The sequence below is a fragment of the Crocodylus siamensis genome, chromosome 1 (assembly GCF_052110815.1).
Source record: "Crocodylus siamensis isolate JL-2025a chromosome 1, ASM5211081v1, whole genome shotgun sequence".
NCBI lineage: Eukaryota > Metazoa > Chordata > Crocodylia > Crocodylidae > Crocodylus > Crocodylus siamensis.
Window position 1 is genome coordinate 325,808,316 of NC_143395.1, and position 21,858 is coordinate 325,830,173.

Sequence of the window (21,858 nt, forward strand, 5' to 3'; positions counted from 1 at the left end):
ACAGGCAGGAGCCCTGCCAGCCCAGGCTGCTCCATCTGTGTTGAATGTGCTGTTACCCCAGGTGCATGTTCAGAAGGTGTGCCCAAAAGCAATACACTCTGGTGTTTATTGCTTTGCATTAATTGCATGTGTAGACATTCAAGGAGCATTGCATTCCATATGAGGCCCCAAATGAATTTTATGGGTTCTGGAGTAAGGCTATTTTGTATTGTTCTGGGGGGATTTAGGAGCCTTTATGCTGTCTTAAATTCTATTCAGGCACCTTATTGACAAATCTGGATCTGACCATTAGAAAGTTAGATTTGTCTATTAGAAAGTTATTTAGTAAATTTTCATGTGATTAGGCTCTATGGCTTAGTCTGTATAATTTTTGTTTGTCACACCTAAAATGACTACCTAAAATAATTTACGGAATTTAAAACATTAGAAATAATAGCCAGTTATAGTTAAGGTTTCTAATTACAATTCAGGAGAAGGCATACCATTACAAGATCCTAAACAAAGTATACTAATATAAACTAATTTCTACAAGCAATTCTGACACCAGCTTTATTTTTTCACTCATGCACACGGACTATTAAATAGAAATATTCTAAGTGTTCAGTATCCCAAAAAGTTTAACAATGGTCGTGGGTAACTGTTAGAACTTTTCTGACTGGATTCAATTTCCATGCAAGTCAGTGGAAGTAATGTATGGTTCACTGGCTAGGATATTAGGGATCCAGGTCTGATAGCTACTGTAATTAAAGTGTCTGCAGCATCATGTGTATTCAGTGTCCCACACTTCAAAATAGCAGCAGAGACACTCCTCCACCATTTTGAGACATGGGGACACTGAATACACATGATGTCGAGGCTGATGAAGCCTATGCTTTGAGTCTGCTCTAATGAATGTTAATTAGTATGTGTCAGAGCAGACATCTGGCACATGTATAAGTGTCCAAGGAATCTAACTCTATTAATGAGTTAAGTAGCCCAGAAGCCGGGCAATGACCTGGTACAGACTAAGCTGTATGTACTGACTTCTGCTCCTAACACTGTTTCACCCATTGACTCTTTAGTGCCAAGTTCAACATAGATCTGAAGGAGTTATGCCTTTTCAAATTATGGCACTATTTTGGATTACATTCTAGAAATGAGGATAGAATCTCACCTAACACTTCCATCCAAATGAGAAGGGACTTTGCCTCCAGCACACAGGATGATCTGAAATGAAATGGATCACTGATTAACTTGGATAAGCAGAGTGGGGGTTGAGAAATGTCACAGGAGATGTGTGATTTCAGGAGAGATTTAAGATTTATCAGTGGAAAGAGCCAGCCTCTCTCCCAGGAGGAAAGGTGGATTGGTAACAGAAAACTGGAGAAAGCTGAATATTGTACATGCCTGGGCTATATCTGTCTGAAAGAAAAATCAGAGAACCTTAATTTTGCTATGGCTATTTGACTACACTTCCTTTTCCTTTCTGCAAAAACCAGGTGTGTGCTCCTTTCTGTTAAGAGTTCTGGATTATGCCTTTAGAAAAGCCTATCTTGCAAAAAGAAAACTATAGTGAAGGCTCCATTTTAATGCTCTTCAAATAGGACAGCCCTGAGCCCATCTACATGAGATGCTTTATTATGCAGTGGACCAATTTATTGGATAATAAGGGTCCACATCTACATGTTCAGTCATTTACTGGGCAGTAAATTGCTCTAATCATGAGTAAATCTGCTACCTGCAAATGCAAGTAGCAAATTTACTTGTGATTAGTTATTGTGCAGTAGTGCACATGTAGACACTGATTGGGAGCAAATATGCTCCCAGTCAATCTCACCACTAGGGGACCAGCCTCAGACTAGCCCCATTACCACAGTGCTGGGAGCCTTTCCTGCTCTAGGGCTGGGTTGGCTCTAGGTCTGCCCCACCCCAGGCCTTTAAGAGCCTATGGGGTTGCTGGGGCCCTGGGGCACTTCCTGGCAGTCTGTCTCCACTGATGACCACTGTGTCCCTCTGCACAGGCCTTAGAGCAGCCAAGGCAGCTGCAGCAGCTGCGGTCCTGTGCCAGCTGACCCCAAGCTACCAGAAGCAACTGTGCATGCATGGGCATTTTCCAGGGACACATAGCACTGGCACATAGTTGTGCTGATCCTATTTGTCCCCAGGCAAATGCACATGTGCACTTGTCTACTTGCACCAGATATGTACATGGCCTTGGGTCAAAAGGAATAAGTAGAAAGTTAAGTGGCTGGTATTGTAAACTTGCTGAAATTGAATTAAAGTTCATCGATCTGGAAGCAAATATTCAGAAAAAAATATCCTTTTTGCAATACATTTTATTTTCAGGTTGATATTATGTTACTAGATATGGATAGTGTCCAATAACTTTTAGATATATTGGATTGTTCCTTTTTTTTTCAAAAGTGCTTCTTCATCAGCCTTCATATATATGGAAGAAGAATATGACTATTGCGGAATACTTCCCTAAATCATGTTTTAAGAGAAAAAAAATATTAGCCATATTTTATAATTTGTCTATAGGTAGTTAGACACATGCTCTTTTTCTCCTGTCTACTCTTCTATTTTCTAAAATGGTTTAAAATAAAGTTCTTTCTATTTTTACTAATATACTATGATACTAAAGATTAAACTATTAGACCTCCCTTCCAAAAAATCATTACTGCAGGATTGTTAATGGCATCTTGCAACTGTTTAGTACTTTTTAGATAATCACCTTCTCTAATTTTATAAATAAAACTAAATAATTAACTAAAACTAATTAAATAAAACGATTGTCAACTCTGAATGAAGCAGGCAGAGAGAAAATACTTGTTAAGATTTTACTAATCAAGGCTTCATGTTCTCAACTACAACCCATAAACATCTCATAACCTGGATAACTTTTGAAAGCTTTTGAAATTTCTTTTTAAATGTTTTGAAATTGCTAATTTTTTTGAACAATTTTAAATAGCTAGTTAGCTGATAGCATCATTTTCTGCCTTCTAAATCTACTCTCTCTGTGTAGGATTTGTGAGTGTCACATGTTGATATCCTTCTGAAATTGAAATGCTTCATTCCAATGATAGCACATATCTACTTACTTTAAGAGACAACTGTTACCACTGGAACTCTAGAATCAAAAGAATGATGGATTCAATTATGTTCATCTTGTGATAGATAAACTTACTTAGAGGAAGAGGATGTTTTGGTTTACAGGAGACTAGAATACCCTACTTTATTGAATAGAGCCCAATTTTCCAACCTGTAAAATCAACCTTCATTTACCTATACAGTTAAGCCTCTAGTACAACTCGTATAATGGAATGGTAAGCCTTATTAATCTATCTGCTCAACTTTTTGTAGCTATATCAGCCAAAGTAATTGAGATCTAGGTGACAAGTACAACCCTTATGTTGGAATTTAAAGATTAAGGGCCAAACCTTGCTCACTTGTCATATCCATCATAATTTTTCCAATTATACCATATGTTATATGGGATTCATACAATGTAATAGCAAAGAGGACTGGATCCGCTACCTCATATCCCTCAATTCTAAAACTTGGAGGAAAGTGGAGAAAAAGTAACACGAGGATCCCACAAAGATTTTATCCATTGGTTGTGATAGGTAGAATGGAATCAGTCACAAAACCGGGCCCATCTTGCAATGAAGTCCTTAATTTCTCCTCTAACCTACAGAATCATTTTAATAGATTCTCTCTACAATGTGTTTCCCACCTATCATTGTTTTTAATATGTTACTTCAGGGCATGAACCATCAGATTGACTCACTGGAAAACAACTATTTTGGGGACTTCACAGACATTGAATGGGATGAGTTCTTGTTTCAAACAATGCCCACAAAATTCTGTCTTTCAGTAGGACCAAATGCATGAAGCATTTGGCAAATCCCACTTTACATCAAAACTGTTTTGGGATTAAGCAGAAACAGTGTTGGAAATGTTTTACAGCTAGCACATTTCATACAGTTTAATCATTATTTTAAAATAGAAATCATTTTTAAATTTTTTGTTCTAAGATCTCATTGTAGTTTGAAGCCACTTCATAAGTGGACTATAAACTGTCTGAAAACCAAAAATAGTAATGGAAATATTAATACAACTCTACCATAAATTATTAAAGGGTTTTGTGTCCAAACCTTCCTTATTTGGAAAAAAGTTTTCAATTACCTTTGAATGTTAATAATAATTGGTTATTGAATATGATGTATTTATGTATTTTGTTAAGAGTAGTTTTTTTCCATATTACTATCAAGAACTTTAGCAGTGACCTTTTCTATCTTTTTATAAAAAGAAAATCCTAAGATATGGTATATCCACTAATATCCAATAGTATCACTCTGCTGTTTTATCTTCTGACTTATCCAATAAATCATGTTTAGTGTATGGGCATAATTGATTAAATGATATATGATAGTTGAAATAACTTTTATCTTTTCCTGGTTTTGACATGTGACTATCCATTCCTTACTCAAATCCAGGTATATTTTATGACTTGGAATATATGTTCATTCTTAATGACTTTGAGAGATAGAAGAAGGAAGAAAAAATAGCCCATTTAAATTACAGCTCTATAAAACTCATGAGTAGAAGTAAACAGTAAATGGTGACACTTTTGTAATCCTCTCCTACGCAGAAAAGCTTTTAAACCTGAAAAATGTGACTCATGTTTACCTGAACTTGTCATGCCAGAGAAAAAAAAGATGGGTTTCAGTAATGCAGAGTATTAGAACAGCAAGTTATAGGACATAGAAGACAGATACCAAGCCATTTCTGTGACTCACTTAGGCAGCTGAACATGTTTTATTTTCTTAACACTGATCTGGGACTATAAAAACTATTGTAATCTGAAGCTGAAAACAAGGGGCAGAGAGGGGTTCTATTGGAAAAAGCTCCAGGGGTAGTTGTACTCAGGAGAAAGGGATTACTGTATGAGTGCACTGCACTATGAATATAGAGCCCATATACCTACAAATAGACTCTACAGCTGCTGAAATATTACATTTAAAAACCAGTTGAAAACCGATGTAAAAAATATCAATTCTTGTGAGTAATGTAGAACAGAACCTCGAACCACTTTTTGTGAAAGCAGTTAGCTTTTTATTGCACTGTAGACTGCTTCAAAATTGTTTCCCTTCAGTATATGAATAAGATATGGTCCTGCTGATTTACCACCCTTGGGCTTGTCTGCACATGAAATTAATGCACCTGACTAAACTCGAGTACAGTCTAGGGTCCAGGGGGTCATCCTGCCAGCCCGGAGCTGCTCTGCTCTGGGTTACTGTGCTACAGAGGGGCTGGCTGGGGCACAGGGGTGCTACAGTGGAGTGCTAGTCTGAAGGCAGCCCTACACTTTAGCACCCTCATGCCTAAGCCAGGCCCAGTTACCGTTTATACATACATTGCAGTGCAAAAAATAACTCTATCATAGGATAGTGTGTGTGTCAGGCAGTAATATCTTACACTGGAGTTAGTTAATTTATTGTGTTCTAATAGTGCTGCACATATAGATGGTGATGCTTTATTGTGGAGCTAATTATTCAACTATGCAGTAAAGTGTATATGTAGATGCAGTAAACCCCTTGAGTTTTTTAAACTGCCTCTTAGCTTTCACCTTAGAGGCTTGACAATGTCAGGTCCCACTTACGTGCTATTAAAAATAACCTTATAACTAGGGTTTTCTCATTGTCTTCTACAGTAAATAGTGATAAAATATTGATGACTTCTCTTTATTAGTAGTGATGTCAATTACACATGCAATTAATGCTCATTAGAGAATCATTAGAGCTCTCGGGAGCACACATCTACATGTGTGCCTCTGTCAGAAGCAAATTGCATCTGACAGAAGCCCAGACCAGGAATCCTCCTGCCCTGCTCTACCCTGAAGCATCTAGGGAGAGCACCAGTCTCCCCCAGGTGCCAATTCAGGAGCTGACAGAGAACATGGGGGCCTGTCCCAATCCCCATGTGGTGAGGACAGCTGTCCTTGCTTGGCAGGGATTCTGCCTGTCACCACGTAGGGATCCCAAGCAAATTGCTCCTTGTCAGCATCTACATGTGTGCTACTGTACCATAGCTGATGTGTCATTAATCTAAGACCTGTATTTCTTGGTATTAGCAAATGGCACATTAACCTAATTAACAGTGCAGTAAATCCCACACATGTGTAGATAGTGATGCTTTACTGCACATTAGATTAGTCTCATGGGGCATGTGTAGATGAAACAGGGGCTCTAAATTGAAACAATGAATTTTTAAAAAGACTGCTTCAATTTAGGGCTGATTAAATCCCCATGTCGGACACACACCCCGTTGACTTACCTGTGCCTCTCTGGCATCAGGGAGGTGAGGGCAAGCTGCTGGTGGGTGGAGCGATCCTTAGGCTGTGGGGAGGAGGGACTGCTGCTTCCCTCTTTGGCAGTGGTGGGCCTCCCCAAGGCAGCACCAACCCACAGGCACCCAGTTCAGGCAGTCCCAGGGGGCACCGCAGCCATGGAGAGAAGCACTGGGCCCTCGAGTAGCTCAGGCAGGCTCGGGGGTGGGGAGCTGTGGAAATCAAGCTCATGGCTTTTCTTGGGTGGATCCTGCCTTCCTGGGCTGCTGCCAGGCTGCCTGCAGGGCTTCTGTAGAGTCGCGGAGTGGCACAGAGCCTGGTGCTTTGCTCCGTGGCTGTAGGTACAGTAAACTATAACTCCTTGGAAGAATTATAATTTGCTGCACCCCAAGTCATTTAAGGCATATTACACTGCTAAATTCCCTACAGCAGCTGATATTAATGTGCAATATGCCATCAAGGCAAGGCATGAAAACACTGAGATCATTAAAGCAATGAAGAAGCATTTAGCCCACATTCAAGTATTGTGCACACACACACCTCATTTCTTCTACACACAGCCATGTGCAGTAAAATGTCTTGTGTAGATGTGCTCTGTGTGTCTTAAAGTACCAACTTAAAGACACCTTGTAGTAGTATTTGGCTATATCATTTAACATCATATCATTGCCTATCAGCAGGGATCCTGGTTTTCTCTGATAAAAAAAAAAATCCCTGATTTTTGGCTTAAAAAAAGTAACCCCAAATCCACACTTTTCATATATATATATATATATATATATATATATATATATATATATATGTGGAGTTTCATTTTGATCATGGAATAATGTGGATTTTTTAATAAAAAATTGGGGATTCTTTTTATTAGAGAAAACCAGAATCCCTCCTTATAACTTTTAATATGCCTGAACTTACCTCAAAAAAAATTAAACTTGATTTTTCAGATGTTTTACTCAGCTGAACTCATCTTGAAGCTGGCCCATGGGAAACTAAGAGATGAAGATATGGAGGCAAAGAAAAGGAAAGTAAGTCAGATCATGCATGGCTCAGAAGGGTAGACATTGTTTGGGAAAGGATAAACACTATTCTAGTCCTGTCTTCATTAGAGTAAAAAGCAGTTACTGGTTTGTCTACACATGCTATTCATATGATTGAATGAACTCACGCAGTTTGCACTACAGTTTACTGCTACTGGGCACCGCATTTACACATGTGATTTGGACCACAGCATGTGGCGCTGGGTTAGAGCAGCTCTGGCTGTCAGAGGACCCTGGGAAGTCAGCCTGCCAGCCCCAGCCTGCTCTAGCCTAGCTTAATGTGCTGCAGCGAGGCTGGCTGGGACACAAGGGTGCTCCAGTGCTGGGCTAGTTAGCAGGTATCCCCCACACTTAAGCACCCTCATACCCCAGCCAGCCCTATCAGCATATACATGTGCATTGCAGCATACTAAATAGCATAACCACAGGATAGTACTTGTGTTTAAAAGTACTAACCTATGTTAGCTGTTGCATTAGCTGTTTGTCAGGAACTCAGGGCACATTAATTTTAGGTGGTTCCTGAACCTCTTAACCCTCAGATTGTCCACACATTAACACCTGAACATAGTTTTAAGCAAACTTAGGCATCTTAAAATTATGCCATTCCATGGCATTTTAATTTCTGATCTGTGTTACCCATTTTAATCTCTGATCTGTGTTCCATTAAAGTGTGGCCACTCCCCACAGATGAGCCATCCATGATGCACTCCTCCAGCATCCCAGGATGCAGGATTCCCTCTCCCATCCTTCTGTTCTTCAAAGACAAACTTTCCATCTCCTGAACTCTAATGCCCAGGGGGCAATTCTGGCACCAAGCCAAGTTCCCATCCCTTCCCCAGAGGTGTGACCTTCCCACCCCTAGGTGTTCAACCTTGGGCAAACAGCCTGAAAAGCACATGTCAGCTAGCCAGGTTGAAGGGCATGCATGGGTCCTGAAGTGAAGTCTAGGTGGTTTGGGGGAGAATAAGGCTGGGAGGGAGGCGGATAGGGTCCCTATGAGCTACGGCTTCCTTCCAGGAGCAGGAGCTTCCCAAATAGTGACTTCCTTAACTTCTCCCATGTTCCAGCCACCTTAGGAAGTGTGACAGGCAAATCCCTAGACCCCAAGCTGAAAACTCCAATGTATTAAAACATGAGACTTTCCTCTATATTTCTGTTTAAATTCAATTTTATTTTGCTTATCCTTCTGTGACTGATTTCCTTCATTTCATCACCTTTTCTCCACCACTATTCCCTTTCCTCATAACATTTCATAACCCCCAAGTCCCATTAACACTCTGCCTCTCAGCTTAATCTTCCCACCTTCCCCCTTCAGCCCCCCAGCCGTCTCTCATGTACCTTCCACCTAGAGCAGAGATAGAAGTCTGTCCTGGTTCACGAACCCTGTAGTCACATCTGTGCAGGTGGGAGACAGTCAGAGAAGGTTTTTAGCTCTCAGGTGCAATTTGTCCAATTTCAAGCTAGCAACAACACAGCAGATCACCAACATTTGAGCAGGTCAGAGTGCAACATGTAATAAAGCACTCCACAGGATGGACAGAATCACACTTAGGAGGACTAAAAGGTTTCTTTCCAGGCAGGACCACTCACCATTGATGCTTCCATCCAGATCTAGGTTTGGCACTGTTGGGATAGAGCTCACGCACTGGGCAGCAGCAGAAAATGCTTCCCAGTACAGCAAGTGGGGGGGGGGGGGGGGGCGCAGCTGCTGCAGTGCAGCCCTGAGGGGCAAACCCAAAGCTGGCATAGGGCCAAGTCTGGCAGTGGAGTGGATTAAAAGCTAGTGCTGAGTGCAGGGAAAAGTGGCCCGTCCCCCAACCCATGGCCAGCTCTCCACACTGCAGCCACTTGCAGCCTGCATGGGGATGCCTGTGCCTCCTCAAGACAACCCCATGCAGGTAGCAAGTGGCTACAGGAAGAAGTGCTGGCCATGGGGAAGGGGAGGGCCCACTATTCCCCATTCTTCACACCAGTTCATCCCCTGCCCTCCCCACCCCACTTACCTGAGGTTCCAGCACCGGGACAGCCACACAGTCCCAGGCCAGAAGCTCCTGCTGGGGCTTCTGGCTGAGGATGTGGGGCCCAGGTGGCCCTGTTGTTGAAGGAGCCTTCCAGGGCTTCCCCTGTGTCCTAGTGCCCTTGGTTCCTGTCATCTTTGACAGAAACCAGGGACAGATAAATTTTAATTTTCTAAATTTTTCAGGGGCCCCATGGGCCAGACAGAATGGTCTCATGGGCTGGATTCAGCCCATGGCCATAGTTTGCCTACCCTTAGATTAGAGACTATTTAGAAAAGCTGGACATGTACAAGTCCCTGGGGCTCAGTGGGATGTACGCAAGGAGGATGACGGGGTTGACCGATGTGCTTGAAGAGCAACTAACCATCATTTTTGATAATGCATAGCAATCAGGAGGGGTCCCAGATGATTGGAAAATGGAAAACATAGTTTCCATATTTAGTGCCAATACATATCAGTCAGCCTTACCTCAGGTCCTGGAAAAATCATAGGGCAGATCCTCAAGGAATCCATTTCTAAGCATGTGGAAGAGAAAAAAAGGTAACAGTTAGCATGGGTTTGCCAGAGGCAAGTCTTGCCTGATCAACCTGATTGCCTTCTATGATGAAATGATTGGCTTCGTTGATGTGGGAAAACAGGTGGATGTGGTGTACCTTGATTTTAGCTTTTGATATGGTCTCCCACAAGATTCTCACAGGCAAGCTAAGGAAATATGGGCTGAATGAATGCAGTAGTAGAGGGTAGGGCTAGGATTCAGAGTGACCTAGACAAATTGGAGGACTGGGCCAAAAGGAATCTCATGAGGTTCAACAAGGACAAGTGCCAAGACTTGCACTTAGAATGGAAAAATCCCATGTAGCCTCCCAAGCTGAAGGCTGATGGCTGGGTAGCTGCTCTGCAGAAAAGGGCCTGGGGGTTACACTGGACAATAGGTTGAATATGAGCCAGCAGTGTGCCCTTGTTACCAAAAAGGCTAATGACATGCTGAGCTGCATTGCTAGGTGTGTTGCCTAGGTCAAGGAAAGTGATTATCTCCCTGTATTCAGCATCTGAAATACTGTGTTCAGTTTTGGGTGCCCTACTAAGAAAGGATGGATATTATGAAAGGACAGTCAGAGAGCAGGCTATCAAGCAGAAGTAATGATTTAAATATGAAGACTGAGTAAAGCAAGGAGGCAGGTAGAGGGCAGTGCTGAGATAGGAAGAGAAAGTAGGAGAGAACATTAGAGCAATAAACCCATATAGATGGAAAAACCAATCCAGGTCATGGGATGAGACTCTGTATTCCCTGTTAAGACCATACATATACATATATTAATCTGTTGGCTGCCAAGTAGATCAGATTCATAGTTTCATAGTTTGTAGGGTTCAAAGGGACCTGAGCAGATCATCGAGTCCAACCCCCTGCCATGGCAGGAAAGAGTACTGAGGTCAAACAACCCCAGCAAGGTGTTCAGCTAGCCTCCTTTTAAAGACCCCAAGGGTAGAAACCAGCACCACTTCTCTTGGAAGTTGGGTCCAGATCCTAGTTGCCCAGACAGTGATATAGTGCCCCCTGATGTCTAGTCTGAATCTACCCTCTGCCAGCTTGTGACCGTTATTTCTAGTCACTCCTGGTAGTGCTTGGGGGAACAGGGACTCCCCCAATACCTGCTGGTCCCCTCTGAGTAGTTTGTAACAGGCCACTAGATCCCTCCTCAGCCTTTTCTTGTGGAGGCTGAAAAGGTTGGTGACCCATTTGACTGTGTAAGTGTTGACACCACAGACCCCCCATTTCTTAATGAGAACAGGGTGAGAGATAGTGTCAAAGGCCTTCTGAAAGTCCAGGAAGTCTATGTTCACTGCTACCCTGCATCTAAGGATTTGGTGACCTGCTCATAGAAGGCCACCAGGTTGGTTTGACAGGAACTGCCTCTAATGAACCCATGTTGGTTGTCCCTAAGCATAATCTCCCCTGCTGGCCTCTCATAAACATGTGCCAGAATATTTTTTTCAAAAAGCTTGCCCAGGATTGAGGTAAGACTAACTGGCCTATAGTTTCCCAGGTTCTCCTTCCTCCCCTTTTTGAAGATGGGAACCACATTGGCCCTTTTCCAGTCCTCTGGCACCACACCAGAGCACGAGTGCTTGTAAAGCCATGCCAAGGGTCCCACAATAACCGCAGCTAATTCCCTCAATACTCTAGGGTGGAAATCATCCACGCCAGCTGATTTAAATACATCCAGTCCCTCCAGAAGTTCCCTAACTAGTTCCTCACTAACCCTTGGCCTAGGTGCGCCTCCCCTGGGGCCTAAGAGGGACCCAAAAGGCTGTTCCAGTCCCTGCTCAGGAAAATGGAGGCAAAGAAATCTTTAAATATGTTAGCTTTGTCACCTGGTGTGATGACCAAATTTCCTAGTGTGTCCTGCAGGGGCCCCACATTCCCTGGAACCTCCTTTTTGCCCCCTATGTATTTAAAAAAGGATATCTTGTTGTTCTGGATCTGGGAAGCTAGTCCCAGTTCCATCTCCGCCTTGGCCTTCCTGACTGTCCCCCTGCATCCCCGAGCAACCGCAGCATAGTTCTCCCTGGTGATGGCCCCTCTGTTCCATTGGGTGTGCGCCTCCCTTTTAGCTAGGAGACATTCCCAGATGCTTTTGGTGAGCCATGGGGGCTTTTGCGCCCTCCTGCTCGGTTTGATCTGTGTTGGGATTACCTCCCTTTGGGCTTGGAGGATCGTCTCCTTAAGAGTGACCACTCTTCTTGGACACCTGACTCCCCTCCCCTCCAGGACCTCAGTGCTTCTCTGACTATTTTCCATTGAAGTCCACCCTCCTGAAATCTAGGGCTGCTGCCTTGTTGCAGGCCTTTGCCACCTTGTGCTGGATGGTGAATTCCAGCAGGTGATGATCGCTGTCACCCAGGTGGTCAAGCACCTGCAGCCCCCTCACCAGGTCCATCAAGGTGTCTCCCTTGGTGGGGCTGTGCACCTCCTGGGTTAGATGGAGGTCCTGGCTAGGAATCTACGTGAGTAGTCTGACCTGGCTGACTGTTCTTCCCAGCAGATGTCTGGAAGGTTCAGATCACCCATGATGACCACATCCTTTGACCCTAACTACATCCATGAGCTGACTTAAGAATGCCTGGTCTAGCTTTTCCCCTTGGTTGGGTGGTCTGTAGTAGACTCCTGCTGTTAAATATCTTCCCCTCAACTGCCCTGTATTCTAACCCAGAGCACTTCAGAGTGCCCCTCCTCTGATTCTTTGCTAATTGACGAGGATGTGTATTCCTCCTTAATGTAGAGCACCACGCCCCCACCTTTCCTCTCTGCCCTATCCCTCCTGTGCAGCCTATAGCCCTTGATATTCAATACCCAGTCATGCGTTGGGTCCCACCATGTTTCAGTGAGCCCCACTATGTCTGGGTTGGTGTCAGCTAGCTGGAGGGTAAGTTCCTCTTGCTTGTTTCCCATACTAAGAGTGTTTGTGTAGAGGCCTTTGAGTCCTCCTGAGGATGTGTGCACTGGCCCCCTAATGTCAGCATTGCCATGGTCCCTGTTGCTTACCTGTGTATATGTTCTGCTCGCCGGTCTAAGCTGTCCAGTATTTGTGGGTGTTGCTTGGTTTGGCAGTCCAAGGCTTCCTCCGCCCTCATCTTCCCCTGCTCCCAATGAGCCTAGTTTAAAGCCCGCCAGAGATCTGTCAACCTAGAAGAAAACACATGCTTACCTTTAAAATAAAGGTGAAGCCCATCCCATTCTATCATATCTCTTGTCGTGATGTGTGGGTCATTGTCGAGGAAGCCAAAACCTGCCTCGAGACACCATTCCCAAAGCCGCCAGTTGGTCTCTGCGATGCACATTGTATGCTGTCTTCCACATCCGCTCTCTGGTAGGACAGAAGAGGAAACCATCTGTGAGCCTATCTCCTTCAGCATGCCCCCCAGAGTGGTCCTGATGACAGATATGGCCCTCTGTACCTCTCAGGATGGAGTTGCCTATGATGATCACTCAATGCTATTTCCTATGGGACTGCTTGGCTCCTTCGGCCTGCTTGGATCATGGAGAATGTGGCATTGCCTCCTCTCCGGTTGCCTCTTCTCCTTCCTTCTCTTCCAGAGTTGGCAGGGCCTCATACCTGTTCTCCAGCTGGACTGGAGGAACTGGTACTGCTGTATTACGAGCAGCCCTGGTTCTGGAGGTGACTGTCTGCCACTCTGCAGTGGAGGGCACTTACCGAGGTGCTTCTTCCTTGGGTGTGTGGCCCTGCAGGGAAAGGAAATAGCTGTCAATTTCATCCTCCACCTCCCTGATTCCCCTCAGCCTGCTAACCTCCTCTTGGAGCTCCCTCACCTGCACCTCTAGGGCCCTACGGTGGGCACCTGCAGGACAGGTGTGGGGTTCCCCACTCCCTGGCCTCCCGGGCCTTGCTGGGCAACTCCTGCAGTCTGGGGAGTGGGGATGCCAGCCCCCCCATGGGCTCTGTCTGGGGTAGGATGGGCCCTGGCAGCACTCTGTGTCAACACCATCATAGGAGTTGCTGCTTGTTTATGGCTTAGTGAGGTGTCTTCACCCTGCCCTAGCAGGAGTCTCCCTCCTGGCCCTTCCTCCTCTCCCACTGGCATGAACACCGACACAAACGCTCTGTTCACATGGCATGGCTCAGGAGCTCGGCTCCCTACTGGCTCAGCTAAGAGGGATCCGGGGGGCTTCCCTTCCAGATCCAGCTCAGTTGTGTCTGGTCCCTCTGCCCCCTTACCTTAGGGGGATCACCTGCTGCTGCCCCCGCTGCTGGCTCCGCTGCTGCTGCATCTGCCGCCGCTTCAGGTCACGTAAGGGGGCAGACATGCGTGCGGGACACACGTGTGCCTGGATCCCTCCTCTCCTCCCTGCTCCTGGCTCCCGAGTGGGTTTAAAGAAGAGTTCTCCTAAGAAGATGATCTTTATAACTGAGCAGCCAGGGAATGGCTTTTCTTCATCTAGTTTTAACAAAGCTAGGTGGAAGATGGTCTGTTAGGGACTTGTATAGCTCTAGCCAGTATGCAACCAGGTTAATTTGAACCTTAATCTGGTCCCAGGTACTGGTAGTGAAGCCTGGGGGAAGGATGGATGGATTTGAAATGCTGGGCAGACAGCAACACCTTCTCTCTCACTTAGAACAAAGGGCCTGCTGAATGGTGCCAATCTGCAAAGTACTTATAAGATGCAAAGTGCTTGTAATGCATCTGGTTTAAATGGCCCATTAGGTCTTCTTCAATGTTGTGTAGGTGATTTACAAGCTTTGCTACAGTAAGGATTGTGAAAAAGATTGGTAGGATCAGGTGGAAGCCACAGTACAATCAATTGTCATCATAGAATGGGCTGCACTGTATGGATTTTTGACATGAGTTATTGTATATAAATTCTCCTCACTGCACGAGGGTAACTCAGTTATCCTAGAAGAACCTGAGGAAACAGCATAGGTACTGCTCTAGCACCTGACTAGCCCTCTCCATCTGCCTATCAAACTGTGGATAACAGGCTAGTGTTTATACTATTTCAACACAAAAAAGTTTCACTAGTCATACTGGTAAACTCATCCTGTAGACATGTTAGCATAAACAACTGAGGGCCAAATCCTGGTTCACCTTTATTCTCCTAATACAATGTAGAGAGATTAACAGAACTAGAGATGCATAAACTTTTGTAAGCCACAGCTCACTTTATTAGATGCTATGCTAGAAAATGTAGACAGCTATAAAATCATGAGTATTTTGAGTTAGTAATGTTTCAAAAATGTGTCTGGCATCTAACATTAAAAAAGAATTAATGTTAAAAATATACAATTAAGTTATAAAACATAGTATAGACCTTGATTCAGCCTAATATTTAAGCATATTGCTCAGTTATACCTCTTCTGCAGTAACAAAGCCCACTTTTCAGTGATCATTCTTCAGCAATAATGATAATTCAATAATAAGCAATAATTATCTCCTCTGTTAACTCCTGTATATTAATTAGTTAGCACTAAATTAAAAATGATCATTTACTTGTAGACACTAAAACAGCCTGCTATTTAAAGACATTATACTTCAAAAGTTATTACACATCTGAGATGTCAAAGGAACAGGGAGGACATGAATTCTAAACAATAATTCACTGTTCTTGCACATAAATAAATCATCTGGGACAGGAAAGTGAATGATTAGAGTTAGTAGGCATCCAGCTGTAATTAGAATTCACCTATCCCAAGATCAGCTGTTGACAAATACAAGGCTGAAAACAATTACATATTCTATATGTAATAGCAACATAGCTGTTTTTAGACTTTCTGATTTTAAAGTTACCCATTCATAGATTTCATTTCATAGAAGTTAGGGCTGGAAGGGACCTCAAAGATCATCAAGTCCAGCCCCCTGCCCCAGGGGCAGAAAGTCATCTGGGCTCAAAAGACCCCAGCAAGATAAGCATCCAACCATTTCTTGAATAAGTCCAGAGTAGGTGCCTACACCACATCTGGAGGTAGTTTATTTCAGGTCTTGGGGGCTAGACAGTAAAGAATTTTTTTCTTATGTCCAGCTTAAAACAGTCTTGTAGGAGTTTATGACCATTGGTCTTGTTTTTCCTTGGGGTGCTCTGGTGAACAGACATTCTCCCAGATCCCAATGAACACCGCTTGTGTACTTATAGGCAGCCACAAGGTCCCCCATGAGCCTGTGCTTTTCCAGACTGAAGAGTCTTAGCCTGTCTTCATAAGGCATCTTCTCTTGCCCTCTGATCATGTGCATGGCTCTTCTCTAGATTCTTTCAAGCTTCTTGACATCCTTATTGAATTGCGGAGCCCAGAATTGGATGCAGTACTCCGGCTGCGGCCTCACCAAGGCTGAGTACAACAGGAGGGTGACATCCTCAAGATTTACTTGAGAAACATCTCTAGATGCAAGCCAGGGTTTTATTTTCTCTGCCAACTGCCATCACCTTGGTGGCTCATGTTAATCTTGTGGTCAGTAATGTTCAGTAGTGGTGCTAGCAAGCACAGCATTGCCAAGCCTATAAGTATGCTGTGGGGGGGGGGTTTCCCAGTGGTGGAGTACCTTGCATTTATCAATATTGAAAGTCATCAAGTTTGTGTCCACCCACTTACTTAGCTAACCAAGTCAGCCTGGATCACTAGCCTGTCCCCAGATGTGGATGCTATGCCCCAAAGTTTAGTGTTATCAGCGAACTTAGCCAGTGCACTTCTGGCATCACTGTCCACATCTTTGATAAAGATGTTGAAGAGAACTCTGGTCCAAGGACAGAGCCTTGGGGGATGCCACTCGTTATGGAGTGCCATAATGAGTCACTGCCATTGACCACTATTCTCTGGGTCTGACCTTGGAGCCAATTTCCCAGCCATCTGATTGAGGCCAGAGTTGGCCAATTTTTTCATAAGGAGGTCATGGGACATGAGATCAAAGGCTTTTTTAAAGTCCAGGTACATGACATCAATCTCTTCTCCCTTGTCCAGGTGATATGTCACCTGGTCATAGGAGGAAATAAGATTGGTCAGGCAAAACTTACCCATGACAAACCCATGATGGCTATCCCTCAAGATGTTGCCCTCAAACAGCTTGTTCAGAAGGGTCTCCTTGATAATTTTCTCGAGAATCTTACCAAGGATTGAGGTCAAGCTGATTGGCCTGTAATGCCTGGGATTTACTTTCTGTCCTTTCTTGAAGATGGGTACCACATTGGCCTTCTAGTCTTCAGGTACTTCACCTGAGCACTATGAATTTTCAAATATTTTTGACAATGGTTGGGCTATGACACCTGCCAGCTCCTTGAGTACCCTAGAATGCAATCTGTCAGGACCAGCTGACTTGAAGGTGTCCAGCCTCTCATGCTGATTCTTTACTAGATTAACACTGATGCTGGGTATAAACATGCCCTCACCCTGTCAGTCCCACATCTTGCTAGGCAGGGTGGTCCCATTGGACTGATAAAAGACAGACATGAAGTACCCATTAAGCAGGTTGGTCTTTCTCTGGGTGTCGATTATCAGCTGTCCTATTTGGTTCAGCAGGGGTCCAATGTTACCCTTGCTTTCTTTCTGACTCCCTACATATCTGAAAAAGGACTTTTTGTTATCCTAGATATGTGAAGCCAGATGGAGCTTGGTTGCAGCTTTGGCTTTCCTGATCCACTCCCTGCAGGTATGGACCAGTGCTGAGTACTCCTCCTTGGTGGTAAATCCATCCTTCCATCCTTTATAAGTCTCTCTTTTGAGGTGTAGGAGTTCCTTGAGTTCCCTGCTTAGCCAAGGGGATTGCTGTGCCCTTTTGCTTTCTTTCCTCTGAGATGGGATGGCCATTCCTTGTGCTGTCAGGTTCACTCCCTTGAGAAGCAACCACTCCTCTTAGACTCCTCTTCCAGTCAAGTCATGGTCCCTTAGGGCCTCAACAAAGAGTCTCCTGAGCTTGTCAAAGTCAGCTTTCCTGAAGTTGAGAACTTCAGTATTGTTGACTGACTTGCCAGCTTTGCAATGGATAGTAAAGGTGATCAGCTCATGGCCCAGCTTTCCATCGATTTATTCACACAAATCCAAGAAAATATATTGTCCTTTAACTCATTCCCTGTAGAGTTATTTTGTGAAATTCATACTCTGAACTGAATTTTTGGGTTAATTTAGTTCAGGGGTAAGCAGACACATTGTAAAGCCATATATGATTTAGTTTCTTCACTGGTGCTGTACTGCATGACTGTGCCATTTGGTTTTCCTGAGGCATATCCCCCCATGTTGATGTACTATAGCAAATGAGACACTATGATTCTTTCCCAGTGAATGAAGCAAGAATTTTTCTTATTCTGGGTACGTGGAAGAAGGGTGGGAAAGAACTGGAAGACTATCAACATTGTGGGGATTTAGCTAGCCAAATGAGTTTATTACTAACTTAATTGAAAGATGAAATTGCTTCTTCTCCACAGACCACCCCTACCAGCTAGCCCAGGTTCACAATGGTATGAAGTTCAGGTGAAGTGGTGGATAGAAGAGGTAGATGAAAAGCAGAAGGGATTAGCTGCAATACTGGAATTAGGACCTTGTTGAACATTACATTTAGGACAGGTTAACTGCACTTAAAATGCTGGCAAAGAATGATAGAATCATAGAACACTGGTGTTGGAAGGGACCTCAGGAGGTCATCTAGTCCAACCCCCTGCTCAAAGTAGGACCATCCCCAACTAGATCATTGCAGCCAGGGCTTTGTCAAACCGAGCCTTAAAACCGTCAAAGATGGAGATTCCACCACCTCTCTGGGCAACCTGTTCCAGTGCTTCACCACCGTCCTAGTGAGAATTGTTTTCCTAATATCCAACCTAAACATCCCTTGCTGCAATTTGAGACCATTGTTCCTTGTTCTGTCATTTGTCATGGCTGAGAACAATCTAACTCTGCCCTCATTGAAACCACTCTTCAGGTAGTTAAAGGCTGCTATCAAGTCCCCCCTCAGTCCAAGCAGTAAAACACACTAAGTGCCATTGTAGTATAATGAAATTAGGACTTCTCTAATAAAAAGAAACATCTCTAGATGGTTCTACCCGTCACAGAAAAATCTTAAGTGTATGCTGCCAACACAGAAGAACTGGAACTGACATGCACGGTTTAAACTCTGTGAGGGGAAAGTTCCAAGGCTCACTCAACTCTTGCCCCCGGGTGACCTGCGGAACTGTCAGTTATTGCTGACCTACTTTCCCCACAGACGCATGCTCAGTGACAGCTAAAAGCATGAGGTAATCTGACTAGAAAATTCTTTGAGAAAAGCGTTCTGATTGGCCACTAAATTCATATAAAAGGTTAGCGAGCCCCTCCTTTGGGGGGGAGACCTGTTTAGCTGGAGACAGAGGCTGGTCTTCCAGGGACTGTCTTTCAGACCTATTGGTCTCCTCTCCCACTTGGCATTTTGTATTGTTCTCTGTTGCTGTTTTACTATACTGATCTGTTGGCTTGCGACTCACCTTTGGCACTGATCATCGACCACTGATCCGAATAATCCCTACTGCTTCGATTTTGGCTTCGTTCACTACTCGCCTGGTTTTCGACCTCGGCTATCGCCTTTGACTATCCGATTGTCCTGTGGGACTGGTGTCACGACACCATCTTCATTTTCATCTCGACGCATTACAGTTCTTGTTCTGTTGTTTGTTTATCCCTGCATGAGCTGTTGACCAACCCTGGGACTTAAGGAGTGGGCAGCCGCCCCTATCCCTCACGGGGTAGATAACAAGGGCTCACTCTGGAACCCCGTGGGCCAACAGACCCCTCTGTTGTTTATTGTTACTGTTGACTGTAACCGAAGACATTGTTGCCTACACATCAAAGCGTATGTCAATAAAATCACCCTTTGTTTAAGGAACCATACACTTCTGTGCCGCTCAGACTCCATCGCCAAAACTCCCGCCTGCTCCATGCCCAATTGCCACCACCCAGCCACACCACCGTGACCAATACTGTGAGCTTGACTTGCCACCTCCGGCTTGACACTACCTAACATACATTGAGCTAACATTGGATGGCTCCAGGGAAGTTATATGATCTGGAGACATCAGTGTGGAGGGAGGACGAACAAGCAGCCCTCCCTCCACATTGGAGTCTCCAGATCGTATGACCTCCCCATTGCAGTATGATATTTTTCAATCTGAACACCACAGCACACTGCAGAACACCAGTCTTCAACAACTATAGTGCTTAGGACATGTTTTATTTAGATTGTAGTAAACTTTGTCACATGACTGCTCAGAAAACTTTCTAACTCACAGTAATTTTTACTAGCATCTAAATAAAACACATCTTAAATCTAAAAGCCCAGGCTATCTTTGTAGTATCGATACACTTTTGAAGGCAGATTTTCTATCTATCCCAAGTAATGGGGCAGACTACAGTGGCGGTGGGCAATTATTTTAGATGAAGCTCACCTAATGAATTATTTCAGCTCACTTAATGCGTTTTGGTGAGATGCCAAAGGCTGAAAACATAAAATCTTTTAGAAGATATTATTTTAACAAATTATAGATTAAAAATAAATCGTATGCTAATGATCAAACATCTACTAAAACATATTTTAATATTATTTCAGAAATATTTTTTCTTGATTTATGTTTTCTTGAGTAGTGTATATAAACGATTGCAAAAGAGCTTAAAATAAAGCCTCTTGTATACTCATATATTGTGTATGGGAATGTGTTTGGGGGATGAGGGATGTGTGTGGGTTGTGTTTGGTGGGTGGGTGTGGGGTTTGGGGGTTGAGAAAGTGTGGGGGATGGGTGGGGATGTGCGGGGAGGTGTAAGGTGTATGGGGGAGTGTGGCAGGGTGTGGGGGTGTGGAAGTGGATGGATGTGTGGATATATGTGGGGGAGTGCACTTGTGGGGAGTGTGTGGTGCTAGGTGTATGAGTATGTGTGATGGGGGATGAGTATATGTGTTAGGGGGCTGCCCATATGCTAGGTCCTGGGAGTGCAGGGAGGTGAGGCACAGAAAGGGTAGTTCATCCAAGTGGAACAAGTGTAGGTGCAAGTGCAGTCCACCCCCTCCACCACTATCCAGTCCATGGCTGCCCCTGAGGTGCTTTGTATAGGGTCAAGTCTCACCAACTCCTATCTGGGGCAACCTGCAAATGTTCCTGCCTTGGCTCTGACTACAGCCCCAGCCCCAGCCCCAGCCTTAGCCCCAGCCAGTGTGCACAGCTTTCCAGGAGGGCTGCTAGAGCTGGCCAGGTACTGCTTGGCTCCCCCTGCCTCCAGTTACTCCTCCTTCTCCTGACCCCGCTGCTGCACCACTCTGAGCAGCAGGTAAAGTGTGGAATCAGCATCAGCCATAAAGACACATGCCAGGTACTACTTGCCCAGCCATGTGGAGGGTGAAGCTGTGGCTGTATAGATGGGGCTCCAGCTCTCAGCTAGTACCATAACAAGGGAGGAACAAGCAGGGCACTGAACTGAAGGGGAGTCAACAGGTTGTCCCCATCCAGGGTGAGGCACAGTATGGAGCTTTAAGTCAAACATTTGGGGGGGTGAGCAGGATGGGAGGGGTGGCTCCCACCACTGTATGTATCCCTGGGCAAGCATAGGGGGGTCTGTGCCCCCAGGATCTATGCACAGGGCAAAGATGGGCTGCTGCTGAGGGACTATTTGAATATATGTAATCCACAGACTTACTGTATGATAAGTATGAAAGACAGAATCTATTTGGAACTTGGTATTTTCCTAACTTCCATTACTGGCAGTGTCTGTGAAGAATAACCTTGCACATCATTGTTGAAGAGAGGATATATTATTATTCCTAAGGTATAGCTAATGCCTGGGACACAGATGAACTAAAAGACTCTGTATCCTCTCAAATAAGAGAGGGAAATATAGAATCTATAAACTGGAAGCAACTGTTTTAAAATACAGTGCAGCAAATTAAACCAGCCATTATAAAGTTACTACAGCTCCAGTTTTGTAATTCTTTCTGAAGCACACTCTTATTGGACATG

At 44.3% G+C, this 21,858-nt stretch overlaps 1 long non-coding RNA gene across 1 annotated transcript in view; it reads left to right on the plus strand.

Annotated features, from left to right (window-relative positions):
* LOC149874836 (uncharacterized) overlaps window positions 1-21,858 on the plus strand; it is a 50,095-nt gene that overhangs the window by 19,116 nt on the left and 9,121 nt on the right. The window contains exon 2 of the long non-coding RNA XR_016439970.1: window positions 7,279-7,359. This is a non-coding gene — a long non-coding RNA (uncharacterized LOC149874836). The remainder of the gene's footprint in view (window positions 1-7,278; window positions 7,360-21,858) is intronic.